This window comes from Nycticebus coucang, chromosome 9 (assembly GCF_027406575.1).
Source record: "Nycticebus coucang isolate mNycCou1 chromosome 9, mNycCou1.pri, whole genome shotgun sequence".
NCBI lineage: Eukaryota > Metazoa > Chordata > Mammalia > Primates > Lorisidae > Nycticebus > Nycticebus coucang.
Window position 1 is genome coordinate 91,096,658 of NC_069788.1, and position 6,761 is coordinate 91,103,418.

A 6,761-nucleotide genomic window follows, 5' to 3' on the forward strand; every position below is an offset into this window, starting at 1 on the left:
ACTTTCATTCTGAATCAAGTTCATTTTTAATTTCATTGAAACATGTCTGAGAGATTTCATTTTACAAATTTGTGTAAAAAGTTTGCACAGGAGTCTCCAGAGGAAATTCAGCCTAGCACCCAGGTGAACCAAGCACCTGGATGTGTCCTGCTATTCTGTGACCCCCATGTGTCAGAAACCTGGCTTAGATTCTGAGCCTTCCCCCCCCCCCCTTTTAAACTCTGGCTTATTAATACTTTTTACTTTAAAAGGGAAATGGAGTCACCATCTATAGTGTAGGATTCTGAAAAAGTATGCAAGATGGAAAGTTTTCTAATTTTCATTCTTTTAAATTGCTATAAAATAGTTCCTAATTTAAAATTTTGTTTTCATCTTTTCATTGATAAGTTCTGTCCTAGCATTTTACCCTTCATGCCTCACTATGGAATTATGTCTATATTTTGTAACCATCTTAGGTTTAACAGGTGAGTCTCAAGATAAAATAAAATCTCAGGTTTTTGTACTGAGCTTAAAAATCTAAAAATGAAAATTGTAAAAATCAATTTTTCTATACTTGTGAATTATCCCTGGAAAAATAAATTTGGAAAGCTATTCCTATCCATGTTGAGTCTTAGCTCTCCTCAGTACACTAGGAAGTATGTTTTGACTCTACTCTTGCAGAGTCTGTGAGTATGAAGCAGTAGACAAAGCAGACAAGATATCCATTCTCAGAAACTTAAAACTGTAGCTGGAAATGACTTGTCCTAAAAACAATAAAAACAGTACAGGACAGTTACCTTGGCTGAGAGTAGCCCTGGTTTGAAATGGCCGGGGAATGAATGAATGCGAGGAGAAAATGCCAAAGTCAGTGCTAAACACTGAGTGTTTTTTCTCTAATCCTTCAGTGAATTAGATACTATTATTCTTGTCATTTTACACAAAGAGATTGAGCACTTTGTCCAAGGTCACACAGCCAGAAAGTTGGCAGAGCTTGGACTCAAACCCAGTCTGTCCAGAACCCAAGTCCTCAACCACTGTGTGGCACTGCACACTGGGAGGTATGTTGGCCTAGGCAGGAGGCGTGTACTGCCCAGGAGGTGGGAGCAGGTCCAAGGAGGGCATTTGTTTGTTCATCCAGTTAGCACTTACACCTCTAGATACCAGGGCAGCAGTGATGAACAAGAGCATCACAGTCCCACTCAACATTTCAGAGTTTCTAAGAAAAGACTGAATCACAACAGAGGTAAGCCTGGACATCTAACTAGTTAACTGGAATGCAAAGACATTGTGTGGAAGTGACCTTGAAAGTACAGGTAGGGATGAGTCCAGACAGTGGGGAGGAGGGGAGGCTTCCAGGGAAAGGCAGAGCCTGGAAGGAGTTCAGTGTGGTCAGTCCTGGCTTGGAGTGTGAACTTCCCATATCTTAAAGGGTAGCCTGAAGATTTTGAAGCTCACACCAATGGCAACATGGAAGGTACTACAGGATTCGGGGTTTTTTGTTTGTTTGTTTTTGAGACAGAGTCTCTAGCTATCTCCCTGGGTAGAGTGCCGTGGCGTTATAGCTCACAGCAACCTCAAACTCTTGGGCTTAAGCCATTCTCTTGCCTCAGCCTCCCGAGTAGTTGGGACTACAGGTGCCCGCCACAACACCCGTTATTTTTTTGTTGAAGTTGTCGTTTTAGCTGGCCCGGGCTGCATTTCAACCCACCATCTTCTGTGCATGTGGCCAGCGCCATAATCACTATGCTATAGGCACCGAGCCTACTACAGGGTTTGAAAGCAGGGGCATAGTTCATCAGCTTTGCATGTTCCAGATCGTGCTGACCAACATGTGAGAAGTGAGTTGAAGAGAAACAGGAATGGATTCATGTGACCAGGTAGGAGGCTGCCTTAGCCCTCCTGAGGGGAGCTGCAAGTAGCCAACAAAGCGGACAGATTCCAAATATGATGAAGGGACAATAGCTACATAACTTGGTGACTCTTTGCAGTGGGAAAGGAGAAAGAATCCGATCTAGGGGAAAGATCAAGAGTTTAATGTTTGTCATGTTAACTTCAAAATAATTGCTGGCATTGATCATGTTAACTTCAAAATGATTGCTGCTATGAAACGGCAACTCAGTGTGAGGTCAGAGGAAAGTCCCAGCTAGAGACTATGGACGTTGTTCACATATGTGGGTGGCACTTACAGGGTCGGGAGCAGATAAAATGATTAGTGGAAAAGTTTAAGGAAGACGAAAAGAAGGCTCAAATGATGAATGTGAAGGAACTTCAACCTTTCCAGGTCAGCTGAAAGGAGTGGCAGCCAAGACAGCCTACCAGACAGAGAACCAGCAGGGTATCATTCTGGAAAAAGGGGGAATATGATTTTTAGAGTGAAAGAAGTAAAATGCAAGAGAGTGCATATATATGCTCTCCTGTGAAGAAAACAAGAAAAAGACATACTAAATGTATAAGTAAAAATTCTCTGCAAGAGTCTCTGAGAATGTTTACAGAACTGCCTCTGGAGAGGGGCATTGGCAATCGGGGGGGGGTGGCACTTTTAATTATATGTTTTTTGTATTGGTTGAAAAAAAGTTTTTTGTTTTTTTTTTTGAGACAGAGTCTTACTATGTCACCCTGGGTAGAGTGCCATGGCATCACAGCTCACAGCAACCTCAAACTCTTGGGCTTAAGCGATTCTCCTGCCTCAGCCTCACAAGTAGCTGCGACTGCAGGCACCCGCCACAACATCTGGCTATTTTGTTGTTGTTGTTGTTGTTTTGGTAGGCCCAGGCCGGGTTTGAACCCTCCAACTCCGGTGTATGTGGCTGGCGCCCTAGCCACTGAGCAACCTGTGCCAAGCCAGTAGTGGTCGAATTTTTTTTTTTTTTTAGACAGAGCCTCAAGCTGTTGCCCTGGGTAGACTGGTGTGGCATCACAGCTCACAGCAACCTCCAACCCCTGGCTTAAGCGATTCTCTTGCCTCAGCCTCCCAAGTAGTTGGGACTACAGGCTCCTGCCACAACGCCCGGCTATTTTTTGGTTGTAGTTGTTTGGCAGGCCAGAGCTGGATTCGAACCCGCCAGCTCAGGTGTATGTGGCTGGCGCCTTAGCCACTTGATATACAAGCGCCGAGCTTGGTTAAATTTTTTTTTTTATTGTTGGGGATTCATTGAGGGTACAATAAGCCAGGTTACACTGATTGCAATTGTTAGGTAAAGTCCCTCTTGCAATCATGTCTTGCCCCCATAAAGTGTGACACACACCAAGGCCCCACCCAGCTCCCTCCTTCCCTCTTTCTGTTTCCCCCACATAACCATAATTGTCATTAATTGTCCTCATATCAAAATTCAGTACATAGGATTCATGCTTCTCCATTCTTGTGATGCTTTACTAAGAATAATGTCTTCCACGTCTATCCAGGTTAATACGAAGGATGTAAAGTCTCCATTTTTTTTAATGGCTGAATAGTATTCCATGGTATACATATACCACAGCTTGTTAATCCATTCCTGGGTTGGTGGGCATTTAGGCTGTTTCCACATTTTGGCAATTATAAATTGAGCTGCAATAAACAGTCTAGTACAAGTGTCCTTATGATAAAAGGATTTCTTTCCTTCTGGGTAGATGCCCAGTAATGGGATTGCAGGATCAAATGGGAGGTCTAGCTTGAGTGCTTTGAGGTTTCTCCATACTTCCTTCCAGAAAGGTTGTACTAGTTTGCAGTCCCACCAGCAGTGTAAGAGTGTTCCCTTCCCTCCACATCCACCCCAGCATCTGCAGTTTTGAGATTTTGTGATGTGGGCCATTCTCACTGGGGTTAGATGATATCTCAGGGTTGTTTTGATTTGCATTTCTCTAATATATAGAGATGATGAACATTTTTTCATGTGTTTGTTAGCCATTGGTCTGTCATCTTTAGAGAAAGTTCTATTCATGTCTCTTGCCCATTGATATAAGGGATTGTTGGCTTTTTTCCTGTGGATTAATTTGAGTTCTCTATAGATCCTAGTTATCAAGCTTTTGTCTGATTGAAACTATGCAAATATCCTTTCCCATTGTGTAGGTTGTCTCTTTGCTTTGGTTATTGTCTCCTTAGCTGTACAGAAGCTTTTCAGTTTAATGAAGTCCCATTTGTTTATTTTTGTTGTTGTTGCAATTGCCATGGCAGTCTTCTTCATGAAGTCTTTCCCCAGGCCAATATCTTCCAGTGTTTTTCCTATGCTTTCTTGGAGGATTTTTATTGTTTCATGCCTTAAATTTAAGTCCTTTATCATCTTGAATCAATTTTTGTGAGTGGGGAAAGGTGTGGGTCCAGTTTCAGTCTTTTACATGTAGACATCCAGTTCTCCCAACACCATTTATTGAATAGGGAGTCTTTCCCCCAAGGTATGTTCTTGTTTGGTTTATCAAAGATTAGGTGGTTGTAAGATGTTAGTTTCATTTCTTGGTTTTCAATTCGATTCCAAGTGTCTATGTCTCTGTTTTTGTGCCAGTACCATGCTGTCTTGAGCACTATGGCTTTGTAGTACAGACTAAAATCTGGTATGCTGATGCCCCCAGCTTTATTTTTGTTACAGAGAACTGCCTTAGCTATACGGGGTTTTTTCCGGTTCCATACAAAACGCAGAATCATTTTTTCCAAATCTTGAAAGTACGATGTTGGTATTTTGATAGGAATGGCATTGAATAGGTAGATTGCTTTGGGAAGTATAGACATTTTAACAATGTTGATTCTTCCCATCCATGAGCATGGTATGTTCTTCCATTTGTTAATATTCTCTGCTATTTCCTTTCTGAGGATTTCATAGTTTTCTTTATAGAGGTCCTTCACCTCCTTCATTAGGTATATTCCTAGGTATTTCATTTTCTTTGAGACTATGGTGAAGGGAGTTGTGTCCTTAATTAGCTTCTCATCTTGACTGTTATTGGTGTACACAAAGGCTACTGACTTGTGGACATTGATTTTATATCCTGAAACATTACTGTATTTTTTGATGACTTCTAGGAGTCTTGTGGTTGAGTCTTTGGGGTTCTCTAAGTATAAGATCATGTCGTCAGCAAAGAGGGAGAGTTTGACCTCCTCTGCTCCCATTTTAATTCCCTTTATTTCCTTGTCTTGCCTAATTGTATTGGCTAGAACTTCCAGCACTACGTTGAATAGTAAAGGTGACAGAGGACAACCTTGTCTGGTTCCAGTTCTAAGAGGAAAAGCTTTCAGTTTTACTCCATTCAGTAAAATATTGGCTGTGGGTTTGTCATAGATAGCTTCAATCAGTTTTAGAAATGTGCCACCTATGCATATACTCTTCAGTGTTCTAATTAGAAAAGGATGCTGGATTTTATCAAATGCTTTTTCTGTATCTATTGAGAGGATCATGTGATCTTTATTTTTGCCTCTGTTAATATGGTGGATAACGTTTATAGACTTGCGTATGTTAAACCAGCCTTGCATCCCTGGGATGAAGCCTACTTGATCATGATGATTGACTTTTTTGATGATAAGCTGTAATCTATTGGCTAGGATTTTGTTGAGAATTTTTGCTTCTATGTTCATGAGTGAGATTGGTCTGAAATTCTCCTTTTTGTTTGGGTCTTTTCCTGGTTTTGGTATCAGGGTGATGTTGAGAATTTTTGCTTCTATGTTCATGAGTGAGATTGGTCTGAAATTCTCCTTTTTGTTTGGGTCTTTTCCTGGTTTTGGTATCAGGGTGATGTTTGCTTCATAGAATGTGTTGGGGAAGATTCCTTCTTCCTCAATTTTTTGGAATAATTTCTGCAGTACAGGAATAAGCTCTTCCTTGAAGGTTTGATAGAATTCTGGAGTGAAGCCATCTGGACCAGGGCATTTTTTGGTTGGAAGATTTTTTTATTGTTTCTTTGATCTCAGTGCTTGAAACTGGTCTGTTCAGGAGCTCTATTTCTTCCTGGCTGAGTCTAGGGAGAGGGTGTGATTCCAAATATTGATCCATTTCTTTCACATTGTCAAATTTCTGGGCATAGAGTTTCTGGTAGTATTCAGAGATGATCTCTTGTATCTCTGTGGGATCGGTTGTTATTTCCCCTTTATCATTTCTGATTGAGGTTACTAGAGATTTTACTTTTCTATTCCTCGTTAGTCTGGCCAATGGTTTATCTATTTTATTTATTTTTTCAAAAAACCAACTCCTTGTTTCATTAATTTTCTGAATGATTCTTTTGTTTTCAATTTCATTGATCTCTGATTTGATTTTGGATATTTCTTTTCTTCTACTGAGTTTAGGCTTAGATTGTTCTTCTTTTTCCAATTCCATAAGATCTCTTGTGAGATTGTTGATGTGCTCTCTTTCTGTTTTTCGAATGTAGGCATCTAAAGCAATGAATTTTCCTCTCAAAACTGCTTTTGCAGTATCCCACAGGTTTTGGTAGCTTGTGTCTTCATTGTTGTTATGCTCAAGGAAGTTAATGATTTCCTGTTTTATTTCTTCCTTCACCCATCTGTTATTCAACAGAAGATTGTTTAGTTTCCATGCCTTTGGGTGGGGTCGAGCATTTTTGTTAGAGTTGAGTTCCACCTTTAGTGCCTTATGGTCTGAGAAGATACAAGGTAAATTTTCAATTCTTTTGATTCTGTTGATAATTGTTTTGTGTCCCAGGATATGATCAATTTTGGAGAATGTTCCATGGGGTGATGAGAAGAATGTATATTCTTTATCTTTGGGATGGAGTGTTCTATATGCGTCTATCAGGCACAGTTGTTCTAGGGTCTCATTTAAGTCTCTTCTATCCTTGTTTAATTTCTGTTTAGAGGATCTGTCCAGCTC